The sequence below is a fragment of the Cupressus sempervirens genome, chromosome 10 (assembly GCF_028749045.1).
Source record: "Cupressus sempervirens isolate cs-2001-9-10 chromosome 10, ASM2874904v1, whole genome shotgun sequence".
NCBI classification, from domain to species: Eukaryota; Viridiplantae; Streptophyta; class Pinopsida; order Cupressales; family Cupressaceae; genus Cupressus; species Cupressus sempervirens.
Window position 1 is genome coordinate 279186253 of NC_143127.1, and position 18272 is coordinate 279204524.

The 18272-nt window shown below is 33.8% G+C and overlaps 2 pseudogenes; both read left to right on the top strand.

Moving 5' to 3' along the window:
• Positions 1–9915: 9915 nt before the first annotated feature.
• Positions 9916–11304, top strand: LOC149533733 (anthocyanidin-3-O-glucoside rhamnosyltransferase-like; annotated as a pseudogene).
• A 47-nt stretch (positions 11305–11351) lies between these two features.
• LOC149533734 (E3 ubiquitin-protein ligase listerin-like) overlaps positions 11352–18272 on the top strand; it is an 89656-nt pseudogene continuing 82735 nt past the window's right edge.

Consider the following 18272-nt stretch of genomic DNA (forward strand, 5'->3'; position numbering starts at 1 on the left):
GGGCCTTTATCCCATAGCCCTTATTCATGTGGTCTAGCCAAGACCACTACAAGCCAAAAACGATATAGGAAACTTGGCATATTTCCTAGGTGCTCCTGCACCAGCTACCACTAACTATTCCATGGCACAGTGTACAAAAGTAAACCAATAAAACACCCAATCAAAATAATAGGCCATTGTTCAAACAAAATATTTGTATTATACTAAGGTACCTCAATGTGGGCTAGCTAGTTGCTAGTAGTTACATAAACATAACAATTTACTCACTCCCCTACCTCTAGTCTAAACTATAGTTATTCCTCACATAAAATTGCATATTTGGTGATCTTGATTTTGGGTACATGTGGCTATTGGGTGAAGTAAGAGTTCATGCTAGTCAATCGATTGAAATAAATAAGTATTTTTGCCAGATATTCTAATATGTCTGGTGTTATTTACTAGGCTGGATTTTAGTTGGCTACACTAACAAACACCCAAAATCTAGTGGGGAAGTGGGATCATCTATAGATATTGTTTCTCATTTACTCAGGTGCCAATGACAAGTACCTATATTTCTACCAAAGTTTTGTCTATAGCATAAGAGAGGATTTTGATGCATCTGACACTCCTGCTATTGTTCACAAGAAGAATGGAACATCAGATGCACTCATAGTTGCACCAAACTCTTTATAACTAGAAAATAACTCCAAATTGAAGCACTTCTCAATTGAGTTAATTTATAGCCTATCAATACTAAGATAATATAAAACACTTTCAATATTTCAACGATGATCATCATATCATTGAATTCATCACTAGTTAAGGGGAATTCGAATCATGTATTTGAAAAGAGATAGCAAAATATCATAAGAAGACAAGTTGCTAAATCTTAAGATAAATGAAATCTAGAAAGAATGTTTTATTGGTGAACAATTGAATTGGAGAGGAGAAAAAGGTACAATGTAAGCTCCATAAGATTATATGGATGTCATTGTGTTGACTTATGAAACCTTAAGATATATACCATATCTATTATTAATGCTAGTGTCAATTTTTTTTGGCCATTTGAAATAGATTCCTATGCTTCTAGAGCTTCACATTTTCAAGGGAATTGAGGAGTTGTTATTAGCTAGAATCATTTTCTTTATCAAGCATTCAACCTAAGAGGAAAGCTTAGCACCAGTGCACAAGAAAAATAGGGAATCAACTTACAAAAGAGAAAAAAGACATGAAAGTAATTGTTGAACTATTAGTAACAACCTTAGTATTATGAAGGGACAAGATTATTTAAAAAGGGGTAATGTTATCCATAGTTGTTGTAGCTGAAAAAGTGCCATAATAAATACAATTAAAGGCTAAATATTCATTCTTTAGAAAGAAATTTGGCAAGGGAAAACACATACATAAAAGGCTAATATAGTAATTTTAAAGCAAGGGAAAACACAAATGTAAAAGGCTAGAAACCTAGATATATCGGTGTTGGTAGGCATGAGGTTATGAGGTCCGGTCACAATAAAAAACTAATCTAACATGGTAGTTCATAAGAAAGGTTGCCCAATTCTTACAATCTAGATTTAAACAACATAATACATTTTATATCTTAAACAAATTCAAAATTGAACAAAAATAATAAAAATATCCTTGATATTCAATAGAAAGAATGATCTCAATAGAAAGTAATTGATTTAAATTATGGCCAAGAACTATTTATAAAACCACCAATTACACTAGTTTTTACAAGCACTATACTTTATGTGGTTTTAAAAATTGTTAAATTTAATCTATCACACGTAGACTCATTGATTCTCCTCCAACATCTCTCACTCCATGTTTTTAGGGTATTAAAAAATTATATAACTTTCTAGGATAAGTGTATACTTTGTTTTGCATTCAAAATTCAAAAAGTGGGAAAAATTAATGGAATGAAGCACTTAGGCTAGAAATTATGTTCACTAGAATCATGTAAGTACTATGACTTATTCATTTTATAAGTGTTACTTTGCTTGTATTTTTGCAATGGAGTTTTTCTTGGCTTTATCTAGATGGAACTATTTGTTGTAAATAATTTGTTCTTATGTAGGATTCACTAAAGAGTAGGATGTGGAAGCTCTTAAAAAGAAATATTCGAAAGTTTAAACCATGTAAACTTTGGCAAGGAAGCATCTTTGAAACTTGATTCATTTTATACTATGGAAAGGAATTATTATGAAAAATCCATCGCCTTGAAAGGGTAAACTTGCTTCTACTAGCCACCCTATTATGGCATAGGGGAGACTTGAGAGACAATATTTGACACCCCTGAAAGGGTTAACTTTCTACCACTAGCCACCCTATTATGGTGTGGGGGGAACTTGAGAGACAATATTTGGATTTCTAACTATAGGTAACCTTGAATGTATACCATAATTGTTGAATCACAACCTTGCCACATGTACACTCTACTCTAAAAGTATGCTAATACAAACCTTAGTCACATACTAATGAATGTCACATCTCACCATTGCACCACAAACATTTGAATACAACAATACGTACACTATTCTAATTTTGAGCTTTTTAAAGGTGATTTACAAAGTGACATGGACAAATATGATAGTCTATGAAGAATAATTTTAAGGCCGTTAGTGGTGAGATAAGAACCAAGACAAACAAAAACTTGCAAACTAATAAAAATACAATAGAAGTGATCTCCTAAAACATGGCAGGTTTATAATAGTGATCAAAATAAGAAAAACTAATGAAAAACACAATGGATTGAGATATAGACAAAAATTTAATAAATATGAATATAAAGATATTGAATTGAAACATTTCAGAAAGATGAGAACATATTAGAACAAAATGTAAGTGAAAGAAAAACATAAAGGAAATAAGAAGTGAAGAATTGAACAAATTATTGAAGGATTTTGGTAACCCAAATTAGACTTCAGAGAAAAACAAAAATACAATGGGATGACATGCTGGTAATAGTAACATCTAAAAGAAAGGCTCTAAGAGGAAGAAAAAGAGGGAAGTTTAAGGATGAGTAACTGGAATGCAAGGAATATTTTTTTTACAAATAGTTAGTCACTAAAATGAAAGAAAGAATAAGTAAAATGTTACAAGAGAACAAGTCAACTGAGTGACAAGCATTGCCAAAAGTATTGAGAATATAAGGCTATAATACCACTTGTGGTACATGCAACCATAACTAAAACCAACAATTTTAGAATTTTAAACAATGTTCTGTATATTCATATGCTATATATTTGTACAATGCTGAGGAAGAAATTGTCCTATAATTTTACAGTTATATAATTAAATACTATAGAAATTCCAATGATTTATTTCACTAATTTCTCTTAGAGATATTATTCTCCAGGATTCATGTTGGAGACAACTCTTTCATATTAATGATTTACAGATTTCCAAAACATAATTTATTGAAATATACCTCTTTGCTGAAATTACTCTGAAGTCATTGATGAAGTCATGCTAATTGGTATTGGAAAATAGTTCAATATGCATAATATAAAATTTAAAAATATAGTCAACAATTTACTTAATCCAAAAATAGTTGAATCATATGTCAGAATGAATGAACATTGTATATAAAGTGTCAATGCAGTATTCTAGCTAGTGTCAATGCGAGTAAAATAAACAACTAATGTCGAGATCTATAGTCCTCCAACACCATTTCTGCTAATTCATCTCAAAAAATCTCCAATCATCTCTATCTTTCTAAGTCATCCCAAAAGTCTCAAGAATTGGACATTTATCCCATCACGATCAACGTCCTCTTCAATTTCCACATTAGGTGGAACACTATCCTCTATCGTAATGAAATTGTGTAGTATACAACATGCTAATGTGATCTTTGTTTGAGTCATGATATTATAGGATGTTGTATGCCTCAAGATAGGAAAACATTGCTTCAAAACACCAAATGTGCACTCAATCACATTCCTAAGAGAGGAGTGTTGGTGGTTAAATAGCTCATGTGCATTGTTGATCAAATTTCTCTAAAAAACTATTTTAGGTGGTATTGTGTATATCGATAAGGGGCAAGAAATCTAGGAACATTTGGATAGCCAACATCAAATAGATAGAATTTTCCTATACAAAAGAGTAATAAGTATTATGATTGAAATAACATGAACACTATGGTTTACAATAATGACTATATAATCATTAAAAATATGATTTAATATACTAGGGGGGACTATTAGTGGATCTTCTCTTGATAGAGCTAAAGCAAGAACATGACTATCTATAGTAGAACCTTGCCAACTAGCAAGAACATATTGAAACTTGTAGTCAAAGGAACAAAATCCATTACATTTTGTGACAGGTTTCCTTTTCTATCATGATATTTTTCTTGGTGTTCCACGTCAATGGTAGCTGGTATATGGGTCCCATCAATTGCTCCAATACAATCCTAGAACACTAAATATTATAGTCAAATACATAACAATATACTCAAGCAACAAAGTACATGTCATTAGGAGATTTACCTTGAAGTACAGATCAAAATGGTCCTTCCCAAGAATTTCTAGAAGGGTAGTTGGAGAAGGGGGAAAAATTAATTACTATGGAGTGATATGATTGCCTTTAAGACCTTATGGAAGTAGCAACTCACAGTCTCTCCCGAGTGACCAACATTATGGCCAATCTTATGATTCCTTAAATTGTGGCCAAGGGTATGTAGGAACATGACTAGTTGTTTTTCCAATTACATGTTTACCATATCTTTAATGATCCCTCTCTCCCTTAGAATATTGGCAAGTTTGAAGAAAGCTCCTCTCGTTATGTGTACTTGGTCATGGAAATCCATCTCATTGGAATATATAATACATTTATAGAAAGGAAAAGAAACTCTTCTTCGCTTTCATCATTTTCTTATAGCATCTTCATAAGACGCTACTATGAATATTGCGTGGACTGTAAGCAAAATGGCAAGCACATGCAGGAGTGTGATCTTCCTAACAATGCTTCTATAAAATTCTATATCATTAAAAAGATCCATCGAACACCATATAAACACATATATAGTATTAACAAAGTGTAGTTCTATCTCGCAATAAAGAGAATCAATCAAGTTACAATAGCTACTTTTAGCTATACTTCACATCAAGAATTTATTTTGCTAGATTAAATTGGAAACATTTAGTCTGACTGGAAACATCATTTTGATATACATTTAATTGAAATGTCCACATCAAATTGGATTTTTCCATGAAATCATAACCCTAAAACCCCAATAATTCCATATCCTTAATGCATGAAATTAGAATCAAAGTGTAGTTAATTCATATCTCCTTATCAAATTGGACTTAGTCATGAAATATCTTAGCCTTGAAACCTAATATTTCTAGATCCTTCAAGCTTGAAATAGAAGTTTAAATAGGATTTAACTTAGATTTCCATATTAATAAAGATGAGGACAATGAATGAGAGGGCAAGGAAACTTTTGAAGAAAAGGGCATTTGACAAGAATAAAAGATGGACTCCATAACCTTTGTTGTAAGCTCCCTACACTAAAGTGAAAGCAACTTCTAAATAGAATATAGATATTCATCAAAGCATAAATGGTAGAGTAGTTTTAGTATCTTTTTACCCACGTTGAGCATTAGAGAACACAAAAGATGTGGCCTAGTGATAATGTAGATTGCACAACCTTTTTTGGCATCCTCTCCTCCTGAACTAAAAGGGGAGCTTTCAAGGAGGCTATGAACACCCATTGAAGCCTAAAACATATCAGTAGATACTTGGGATTTTTATGATATTATGATTTGGTATGTGAATGATTGATATGAGAAATATTTTTAAGCAATATAAAATGTATATGTATTTATCAGTATATACAATGTATACTGAGATATAAACTATCACTTACATATCTGACCATAGCTATCATACTTCAACACCTAGACATTTTACACAACAAGAGACTATCATTGTTTGAATAGAGTTTTAGGGGACTAGTTAAAAATATATATATAGTAGAGAACATCCTAACACCACTACCAAGAGAAATACCCACTAGTCTCTACTTTATTTGAGGCAGTCAGAATATTTTTCCACAACTCAAATTCATTCTCAACCATTGAATATTTTGCAACGACTCAAATTCATTCTCAAAGTGCACATTGGTATAAGAAAAAATTTCCTACAGGTGAGAGGATCATGGGACAACCTTCCACTTAAGTTTGGATTGTTCTATTAGAGTTCACAATGCATTTCCAATTTACCTGAAGTAACATTTTGATGATCTCTATTTTGGGCAAGTGAGACTAGCTACATGACATCTTTGATGTGATGTCATTGCTTCATCAAAGGAAGGTATCGAGAAAACAATGAAAGTTTCTTGATCCTTCATGTAGAAAAAGTTCCCTATCTCATAGCTAGTAGACAACCAACAAGGTTGAGACTATAGTCTCTTCAAATAGGAGTGGCAGATCCTTCTCACAGCCTTTGTGAAATAAAATAGCAAAAAAAAAAAAAGTTTCACGATCTTTTGAGTGGCACAAGTCCCCTATCTCATAGCTAGCAGGTGGCCAACAAGGTGGAGATTGTAGTCTCTTGAAATAGAAGTTTTAGATCCCTTGATCATGCAGTCTTTGTGAAATACAATAGTAATCTTGAATGCTCATATTGGAGTCTAGGGCTGACATGGATTAAAGGATAATTATTGAGCTAAGGGTCATATTAGTCAAGAGTATTAGTCAATATTAGTTCTAGCAGTCGAGACTAGTTAAAACCTGTTTGAGGGGGCAACCCAAATTAGAGGAAATAAATAGCAATTTTCCTTTGTGCTCATTGAGTTGATTAATAATTGAAGCAATTGTCAATGAAGAGGTTTGAAAAGACAATAGTCTTGATGAAAGTATCTAAACCCTTCTAATTTGAGATATAAGAGGGACCACCTACTCGTAGGAAAAATGCATTGAAGAGGCACAATCATAAGCATTCAGATAAGCCTTCAGTTTCAAATGTAAATATATTAACCAGTGACCTAGATATCTCTCTAAATAGTGTGGTGTGAGATATAATGTATTACATCCTAGCTGAGTCATTATTGAAAAAAAATTTATTGCTACTATTATATATGTTTGTATACACATTGGGGTTCTTGTTATAAGTCTGCATATGCATAATACAAAAGATGAAATGATAAAAGAATTCATCAAATCTTCCATTTTGTTATCTAGGGAAGATCTGTGCATATAAAATTAAAGCTTTCAAAACACAGAATCTTAAATGAAAGACAGAGTGGATTTACAACACTTTTTTTTTCAAAGCAGAGAATCTTTCCACTTTAAACATGCCAAATGTCTAGTAGTTAAAACAACACACATCAAATTGAAGTTTTTGAAAATGCAAAGGCATAGTACTCGATAGAAAAGAAAGTGATAGAACTATCAAGAGAAGAAAAATTGTTGAAATCATAGACAATAGCCAAAAAAGTTTTCACACTTCAAGAACCATTGAAGTCTAAATATTCAATGAAAAGCTAAAATACAAAGCCATGAAAATGCATTAAAGCTTTAACATAGAATTTTTAAGGTTTTCAAGAAAAATAGAAGCCTAGTATTATATACGTTACAACTTTCCAAATGTGAAAACAACATTCCAAATAGAAGAATCTAATACTCACCACCATTCAAAAGCCAAAACAAGAAAATTCACAAAATGGAGCTTGAAAAAAAAACTAAAATCGTAAAATCTTGATTACTATTTTTAGATAGGAAAACTATATATTTAAATGCAACAGTCTCCTAGAAAGATCGAAAAAAATACTAATCCATCTTTCAAAAAGTAATGATATAGTGAATGAAACCCTAAGGTACAATGAAGAAACATTACTTAAATAAACAAAAATGTTGTTTTAAACTTACAATATTGGAAAAAATGTTATTTGTGAAGAATATTGACTTCAAGACCCCCGCAATCTCCACAAGCAAGCCACCTGTATGTGAAACATCCCTAGTTTCAACACAAACTAACAAATCTGGGTTCTTTTAGGGTTCCTACATTGCAAGGTTCCTTAAACATGTAATGAGATAGAACCCTGCAACGAAAAATGAGAAATATGAAGATGTATATACCTGATTAAAAACTTGTTTGTCTGTGTCATACACTTGTTACTCCCACCTATTCATAAGTCAAACCTGCACCATCCACCTATAAAATGTATTTTAAACAACTAGCTTGAAAAATCATAGAAGCTTGAGTTTGAGAAAAATGAGTGGCACAATTTTCACGGACCCAATTTTTTTTTGTTTTTTAACAAAGTTAAAAAAGTGGAATAGGAATAAGTATTCCAATTCCACCTATTTATGTGGGATTGAGATACTCTTTTTTTTTGGCATAAATAGAATACGTATTCCTATTGTATTCCTAGTTGATGCACCCAAATAGAGAATTCATATATTTCAGGAATAGACAGATGCCTATTCCAGCCATATTTCTGTTGCCAAATGAGCCCTAAATGATTATCCATGTAATCACGCTAAGTCAATCACTAATAAGAGATCATAATTTAGTCCCAAAGAAAAGATGGTCTATCTATATCATTCTCTAACTAGTTTATAATCAAATCTAGCTTAAATTTTTGAAGGTTCATTTGATTTCTGGAAGATGATGGTAATTAGCTTTTTCAAAATCTGGATTTGAAAATTTTTGCGTTTGTTTCAAAATTGGCAAAATGGAATTAGCATATTGAACTTCCAATTTTGCCTCAAAACCAGGTTTTCCAACTTCCTACTAACAAGTAGGAATTAAAAATTAAAACCTGGTTACGTTTTTTAAGGAGTGTAAAAACAATAGATTGGACTAGTTTTTGAAATTTACCTTCAACTCCAAGCTTACATCTAAAAATGTGTCTTCACATGCATCTTCCGAATGAAACAAACGGTTTAAGTAAAATCCCAAAAATTGGAATGAAGATTTGCAAAACCTTGATTTGGCTAAACCAAGATTTGTAGAAATCCTGTTTTTTTCTAATTCCATGAACCAAATGAACCCAACGACTTCATAGTGCTAAATAAAGGATAATATGATTTTTTAATAAAAGATAAATAAAATTTGAAATTGTTAAGTTTATATGTTTGGGATTGGAACAGAAAAATGTATTTTATGATTATAAAACTTCTGTAGGGCGGGAGGAATATAAACAAAAAGTTTGAAAAGGGTGAAAATAAAAAGAAGGGTTCGTTTTGCCTTAGCTATGAAAGGACAGGCGGGACTATTGATCAAAGCAGAACAATAACATGCATTGCAACGAATTTATGAAATGTTGAGGTGGTGATTAACTACGGTGGACAACAACTGATACTTTAATTTTGTAAATGCATTTAAAATGGTCTGTCAAGATATATGTGAAGCGACCACAAGCAACATGCATTAATTTGATGCGACTCGGTGAAACTGTGGTGAAACTGTGGTGGGTTTTAACTAGTAACTATTGACAGCAGTGACATTTTGTAGAGAAATAGGAGATCATTTTCTACAGTAAGTCAGATGTGTAGGTTTTAGGTTTTGAATCAAACTTATAGATCTATAAGAAAACATTTTGCCTGACAACGAATTTGAATATTTAGTACCCATTCTATTTAGGTGATATTAATATAGGTGAAATATGAGGTCCTCATAAATGTTCATCTGTAACATATAAGCTACTCCTTTCCGCTACTAACTCGAACCATAAACCCTTAAAGCACGAATAAGGGAAACAGTACTACTTACTGTCCAATTATGAACTGACAAGTCCAACTGGCAGCAGCAAATGTGCAAGGAAACCGAGCGGGGCAGATATCACTCATTGGTAGCTGTGGCAAAGCTTGTCTGGGCAAGCTATAAGGTTGGGTATCTCTTCCGAAGCTTTTAATTGTTTCGTCCAAGCAGCGAAAGCCTCATCATCTCTTTCAAAGCTTCATATCTCCATCCACGTCAAGTATGGAAACCAACACCAAGAAAGCGTTGCAGTTGGTGTTACTACCATGGCTGGCCCAAGGTCACATGAGCCCCTTTATAAACCTGGCCAAGGCCCTAGCAAGCAACGGGGCCGTAAAAGTGTGGGTCGTCTCAACCCCGGTAAACACGTGCCGAATCAGAGCCCGTCTACATGATGACGGGGCTTCAATCGAACTGGTGGACTTGGCGCTCCCCTCCGTAGAAGGCCTCCCGCCTGGCATAGAATCCACAGCAGACGTAAAACCGGAATCAGCGCATCTCCTACACATGGCATTCGACCAGCTGAACAAGCCGTTGGAGTTTCTCCTGCGCCGCCTTTCACCGGACGTCGTTATCCACGACCTCCCGGTGCACTGGGCCGCCGCAGTGGGCGCCAAGCTGGGGATCCCCACGCTGGTGTTCGACGTGTACAGCCCAGCCGCCAGCAGCTACGTCCGCGGCCATGCAACAACCGGTCACAAAACGCCGCAAGACTTGACGCGACCGCCGCCGGGCTTCCCCGCCCCGTCCATCGCCTGGAGGCTGTTTGAGGCCACGGGCGTAGCGGGGCTGTTCGTGCCACGTGGCGGCGTCGCGGTGACGGATCTCATGGCCGCGGCATACAAAAACTCCAGCGGAATTCTCATCAAATCCTGCTTTCCACAGGAAGACAAGTACCTGAAGTATCTCAGAGAGGCCACCGGGAGACCTGTCATTTCGGTCGGCCCGCTGATGGTGACCGGCGGCGGCGGTGATGATGATGACGAGACGTTGAGGTAGCTGGACGAACAGGCGGCTGGTTCGGTTGTGTTTGCGTCGTTCGGGAGCGAGTCGTTTCTATCGGCGACGCAGGTGAGAGAGCTGGCGTTGGCGCTGGAGGACTCCCGGCTGCCGTTTCTTTGGTCGCTGCGGTCTCCCGAGGGGACTCCCTCGTCGAAGGGGTATTTGCCAAAGGGGTTTGAGGCGCGTACACGTGATCGTGGGCTTGTCGTGGAGGGGTGGGTGCCCCAGCTGAGCATCGTCTCACATGGGTCGGTTGGGTGTTACGTTACGCATGGCGGGTGGAGCTCCGTGATGGAGGCGTGGCTGTGTTCGGGGCTGCCGCTGGTAATGATACCGTTGAGGCATGACCAGGGGCTTAACTGCAGGCTGATCGAGGCGGAGCTGAGGGCGGGGGTGGAAGTGGTTAGGGATGAGGAGGGGGGATTTAGGAGAGAGGATGTCTGTGAGAGTATTGGGATTGTCATGGGGAAGAATGCTGCGGAGTTTCGAGACAGGGCTCGAGAGTTGCAGGGCGTCATTCGCCTTTCCAATGCTCGCCAGGGTGCGCTCATTGAGGATCTCGTCAAGTATCTGAGGACCCTAGTGGTGACGGATTCGACTGCTTGTTGAGAACTGATGGTTAGACTTTTTAGGTTTTAGATAAATTTCAGATTAATATGTTTTGTAATCTGAGTACCGTTTTAAATAAAAATAAAAGTAATATTCATAAATCTTCGAAATCTGATCACTATAATTGTAGTGCAGCTGGGAATAAAAAGGACTGCCGCCTACTACGTAAGGCCTCGTTTGGTTGCTGGAAGATGAGGGCTAAAATTGGGTTATTAGCGTTAAAATCAAGTTTTGCAGAAAAACATGAGCGTTTGGTTGGTTAAAATTATAACCTGGTTTTCAATTTCATCTTCCAATTTTGGTCAAAAATCGGAGGATGTTTCTTCCAATAAAAAGGTGGAATTTGAAATTAAAACCAAATTTTGAATTTTATGACAGTTTTTTTAATAATATTGTGGGGTCCACGATATATTCATCTTCCGTGTCAACCAAATGAACCATTGTCTTTCCAAACCACAAAACCAAGTTTTCAAAAACCTGGTTATAAGATACCCTGATTAATAGAATTTACGTGGAAATCTGTTTTATTTTGAGGATTATTTAGTTCTTTTGACAAGTTGATTTGCACAATGTAACATTTCCTATGACAACTTGATTTTCACACTATGATATGAACAGCCTTGTATTAATCGGCAATCAATGACTGAAACAATCCTTTAAATGTGCATGTAATGGTTGAAGACGTCACCCGTCCATATCTTCGATTGGTTTTAATATTTGTCATTCAATTGTCTTGGATATACGCGCTTTGGTTCTAGTGCGCACCTAGGCTTTAATGTTTTGTCATTCAATTAGTGGGAAAGAGGCGCTCTTCTCCATTTTAAAGAAGGTACAGTTAACCAATTTCCAATGATCTAAAATATCATAGATTGTTTTTTGATAATTTCAGCATTTGATCTGTAAGACTTAGGTATACCTATTTTGTAGTCTAAAACAATAACAAAATTAGGAAAAAATCACTTTGGTACTTTTTTGTCCATGTCTATGTTAGACACAAGAACTTATGTTTTTGTTTTCCTACCACTATTTCTTTTTGTGCACACATTAATGCAAAAGACTAAGGTTTGGAAAAAAAAAATTTAATAAATCAAATATGATAAGTTGTTTCCTAATTTCTGATTGGTCAAACCAAATTTCTTGGGCTTTATGTCCATTTTCGTAAATAATAAAATTGGCAAAAATATTAAATGCCATGTCGGTGGTCTCTGACTACAAAGTAAATGAGATGTGCAGATGGCAGCTGTCGGACAACAACAATGATATTGTGTGGGGTACGAAGTGATGACCAATATAATAAACAGAGGGCTCAAATGCGGGAAGCCCTTTCGTTTTGCCCTTGAAAATTTGTGATTCATCATTCATCCAGACCACGGTGTGAAAAGCCTTAATGTGAGTGTTAATAATGTTTGTGTGAGTTTTGGTGTTTCCTAAACGTATATATACATATGAGATATGCTAAAAATATTTTGGCTTATAATCTTTTATCCTTATTCCTTGTAAATAGTCAATTGCAAAAGAAGTGAGACAAACAAAATAAAAACATTGAATAATTCAATTAGCTTATTATTACCTTTAATAAAGTATGTTATTTAAAAATAAATAAATAAAATTCAATTATACTATTATATTATTTTTAAATCATTAAAATTTGTATTATAAATTGAAATGTAAGGGTAAAATAAATAAATTTAATATAAGTTAATAGTGTATTTCAAATTTTAAAAAATAATAATTAAATAGAAATAATCTTTTTTTTTTTTAAATTAGATAATTTGAACTATAACTATATCTCTGTAAAAATAATATTCATTTTACAAAGTCTAATTTTATATTTTCTTTAATACTATTTATTTTATTTATTAAATATTTATTATTTCATTACAACTATTTATTTTATCTATGTTCCACTATTTTGCCACAATATCATTATTATTTTACTATAAAAAATTATATAGATAAATACATTAAAATTGTTACTCGTTGAATCTATAAATTCAAACATTTATAGATCTAAAAAACAATATAAAACCTTTTTCATTAAAAAGAATATTATAAATTTTTATACTTACTAATAAATTAATTTTTAACTAAAAAATATATACTTTTACTTTAAACATTAAAATTTCAAAATTATTAGTCCTCAAATATTTGAACAAATTCTTTGCTTCTCATTTATTTCACATTTGTAATATTTTACTTCTACTTTAAACTAATTGCAAATTTAGTGTTTAACAAACATTAAAATAATTTTTCACCTTTCTCTTTTGACTATAGGTAGGGAGGGACTCGTGCTCGACCAGAGCTCTTTTTTTTAATGAAGATTAGTACTCTGGAAAAGTGGCTAGTAGTTGTACATAGTCCAATATTTCTAATTCATTAATTATTATTATATTATTGAATCTTTTTACATTTTTATATTATATATTAGAAATAAACAATTCTTATGTAAATAAATATATTAAATGATTCAAGTATGTATTTTTAAATATTGATTTAATTAAATAAAAGCAATCACTTTAGATGACATGGCCAAAGTTTAATGTCCTAAATAAAATTAAGATGACAAAAATGAAAGGAAGCAACAACAATTTTGTTATTGATTTAATTAAATATAGGCAATATGTTTAGATGGACCAAAATTTAAGAGCCTAAATTTAAGAGAGCAAAAATGAAACCAACCATCTTGTAGGCAAACTGTTTAGATGGCTTAAACCAAAATTTAACATCCTAAATATAATGAAGATATAGAAATTTAAAAAAAAATTGTGAAATCTTAATTTGAAGACTTTTTAGCATTGGCATCTTTATTCCTAGAATTTTGAAGCATTCATCAAAATGAAATCATGAATCTATTAGGAAAAGAAACATGAATACTTGTATATATATAGGTATATGGTGTTGGTCTACTTCCTACCAATAGTGGAGTTTGGAAGTTTCTTTTTCCCTCTCATAACACTTTGGAAACTTGTTAAAAATTGGGAATAGACCGTTTAAGCCTATTTGATGTGAAAATATATGTAGTTCTTATTACTTCATGTTTATAACAGAAATGTTATTTATATTTGTTATTTTTAATGAATGCACAATTTGATAAGTGCTATTCTAATTGTGGATGAGATTATTATTTTAATTAATATACAAAGTCTTCATTTATTAGGGAGTTTATGCTATTAGGTAGAGAGAGCTAATAGAATAAAAACCTCTTGAAGTTCACCAAGTTCCTCTCTTTTTTCTCTATAAATTCTGTGATTATTCAATAATGTATTGGTGAAATTTTTGGCTTTGAATTCTCACATGAAAAACATATTTTGATATAATTTAGCAATCCATATTACATCAATATGTAATTGAATCTATATCTCTGCCACCAAGGTATCATCCATGAATCTAATTTAGAAAGGAGAAAGTCCTCACCAACCTAATCTCTATTGTTCAACACAAGAATTGTTATAGAGCAGCCACAAAATCAAATCAAACTTAGATTCATATCTATCAATGTCATCAAACTTATACACCCTTCAAAAGCTCACCTTTATTCCTCAAATATAATCTTGCTAGGATTAACCATAGACACAAATAAAAATTACATGCAAATGTAACCAATATTAAAAAATAACAATTCATAGAGAAGATAACACAACCCACAGAGATTTAACATGGTTCACCCAATCCCTAGGCTACGTCCACCAAAACTAAGCCCAATAAATTATTATTATCTAGTTATTACAATCTGCAATCCCTTACAACTTAATACTTTTTCAAGAAGCTACAATCTCATCATACATTATGAAATCCCTAACCCTAAGCCATTTTTTACATGTTTTCTCTACATACAAAATTAGGGCTAGAATAAGTCTACCAATAGAAAAAATACCAATTGACACCTTTTGCAATAGTAAATTCATTTTTTGCTTCAAGGTCACTGCTCCTAAAAACCCTTGCAGGGATGTTGCCTCTCGAACCCACCCTATACTATGATAGAGAGTGCCCCTAGGGATCCCACAAGGGATGTTGCCCCTTGACCCCATCTTGCGGGTGTTTTCCCCAAACCCCCGTAGTAATAATATGGGGGTAAATTAAACTAAATAATGGGTAGAAAATTAACCATCCACTTTGATTAGGTTCCACATCACAAAAAATTTCGGTGGAGGAAAAATCTATGAGAGACTCAATGATTAGTCCAAAACAATTCCAAATTGCATCCTAGAAACTTGTGGATTCCTCAAAAAACCATTTCATATCTAGGAAAACAAGTATGCAATTTGGCATCCTAGAAATCTAATCGTCATGTAATTAGTGAGAACCCAATGAATGTGTGCATCCTCTACTATATTTGTAGATCATGTAACCCTAAGCTATTAGCAACACACACCCATTTTGGTCAAATTTACAATAATGTAGGGAAGATTCATTCCAAAGATATTGGAATGCATCTACATCATTCCACACAATATTTTGGTAGGAAAATTTTCTTCTCCAAGTATTTCTAAATTTTATTCTAGTAAATACCTTGTAGCACATTATAGGATGATAATATTCTATACTAATCAAACATAGAAACTATCAAAGCAAGACACAAAATTCCAACGCTAGACAAAGAGATAGCTAACCTACATGTGTGGAGGCAATACAACTTAATTAATGAGATTCAACCATTTGTGAATGTGTTGAGTTTGTATTTAGATGGAAACTAAGGACAAGGTACTTACCATCCTCTTCCATTCACTCACATGTCATTCAATATTAAAGGATTTTTACCATTATTAGCAATTGTACCTTAGTGGTAAATAATAGGTATTCTATGATTTGTAACAATATAAACTTTTCTATTTTTTCTATTTTCTGATTGACTTGTCCAAAATTTCCTAATGTTTTAATTGAGTTTGATTTGTAAATGTATTAATTTTAGGGGCCTAGAAAAGAACAACTAGTGCTGAATCCAATAATGACAATTTGCATTCTCACGGTGAAGAGTTGTCTTATTTTTAACTATTCTCACACATATGGAATGATTGAATAATAACCATAAATTTTAGATTTCATCTTCTATTTGTAAGTATTGTATACAACATTATGAGAGCCTCATTTTTCTAATCCGAACTTCATTATTTTAAATATATTTCTCATATTAAACAAAGCTAGAGATTAACAATGTTATTCTCCAATTGTGTAGCTACCAACATGTATCCTTAAATGACATTGGTAGTGTGTCCTTTGAAGATCAAATTAGATTATATTGGTCAAATTGTTCATGATCAAGAGTCTTGGTTCACTATGTTGTCTATTTTTGTATTGTTCCTTTGAATAAGTATAACAGTTTACTCATTTGTGCCTTGCACCTATACATATACAATTATGACCATTATTGTAGGTCCCCAAATCCTATACTATGATTATGTCTACAAGTGATGGAAAGACGTGTAAGGGTATGTGCACGAAGTTGTGGTGCCAAAAAGGCGACAACCTTTTTTTTTAATTCAATTTTCAATAGCGCATACGTGTTATGGCTTGTGTAACTCGAGCCATAGTGCGTACACACTTTTAAAAAAGAAAAATGTTATAAATGGGCTGCATACCTGCAGCCCATTCATTTTAACTCTTTTTTTTACCCTCTCCTCATAGCAGTGCGTACACGAATTGGAGAAAATCAAAGTTTTCACCACCCAACTTGCCAATATGCCTCCTCACCGATGAAATACAAGATCACAAGCATGCTATATGTGATCTAAATTTCATTTTGCATTGTTTGATATGTTTTTTTATATTTTTTTGTAGGTTTTTTATATTATTTTGTAGGGTTTTTACAATTTTTCTTTAGATTTTTTTATTTATTTAAATTTCAATTGATTTTTTATCAGGAAATGTCAATAATCAACCGGCAAATCCTCAAGAAGCTCAAAACCCTCAAGAAAATAAAAACCAAAACCCTCCCCAATAAGAACGAAAAATTTCACAACTTGAACCAATTGCAAGACCTCCGTCAGGCACACAAGAAAATATAATAAATGAAATAGAAAGAGGCAAAAAAGAATTAGAAGGACTCATTGGTTGGTTGAAAGAATCTGGACAAACCAATCCAATAAGGGCTCAATTGGCGTCATCCCTCGAATCCATTAAGACCTAGATAGCTTTAGTTAGTGGTCTGTTAGATGTTTGGTGGGTTAAGAGGGATGAACAAAAAAAAATTTATGCAAATAAATTGTCATATCAAGATGTTAAAAAAAAAGAAATACCAAAAGGTAGAATATGTGCATTATTTAGAAAACCCAGTGAACAAAATATTGTTAGAGAGGGTACTAAATGGTTCCCCATCCATTGGTGCATACACGATGCTATTAGAAATAATTTTTGGTATAGATGGTGGATGGTTTTTGATGCCCCTCCTTGCAACAATCACGAGGTCCCCATGTATTTTTTAAAGAAATTGTATTGTGAGTTTGTCCTTGGGGAGATCCCCAATTATTTTGATATATTAGACTCCTAGGGTAGATGTGGGGGGTCATCATTTGAGAGGCCAGGGGCACGTCATGACCCTAATGTAGTTAGGGCACTTGTGGTCAAGCCACAGGGTGAGCATGTGACTATTCCTTCAGTTGTGAAGGAACATGTAGAGGCTAGCGCTCTAGGGACCATTAATGCTTTGATGCAAACCCTCATCCATTGCATGAGTCCATTAGTTGAGGGGGAGCCTTCAATGCACCACAGTCACATGTGCACATCATGCAGATCCTTATGCACATTTGGCACTCATGCTAGAGATGATGCGGATAATGGGCTCGTCACTGATCAGTTCCTGAATGACACATTTGGCATTGACACATGGGTAAATTACAATTATAATTTACTAATTTGATCACATTTCATATGTATAGTGAATGATTAATTAATTAGCATCTATTGACATTGTTCAAAATTTAGGGTCAGAGTGTTGGCGGGCCTAGTAGCGATCCCTCGGCCCCATTTTTTTC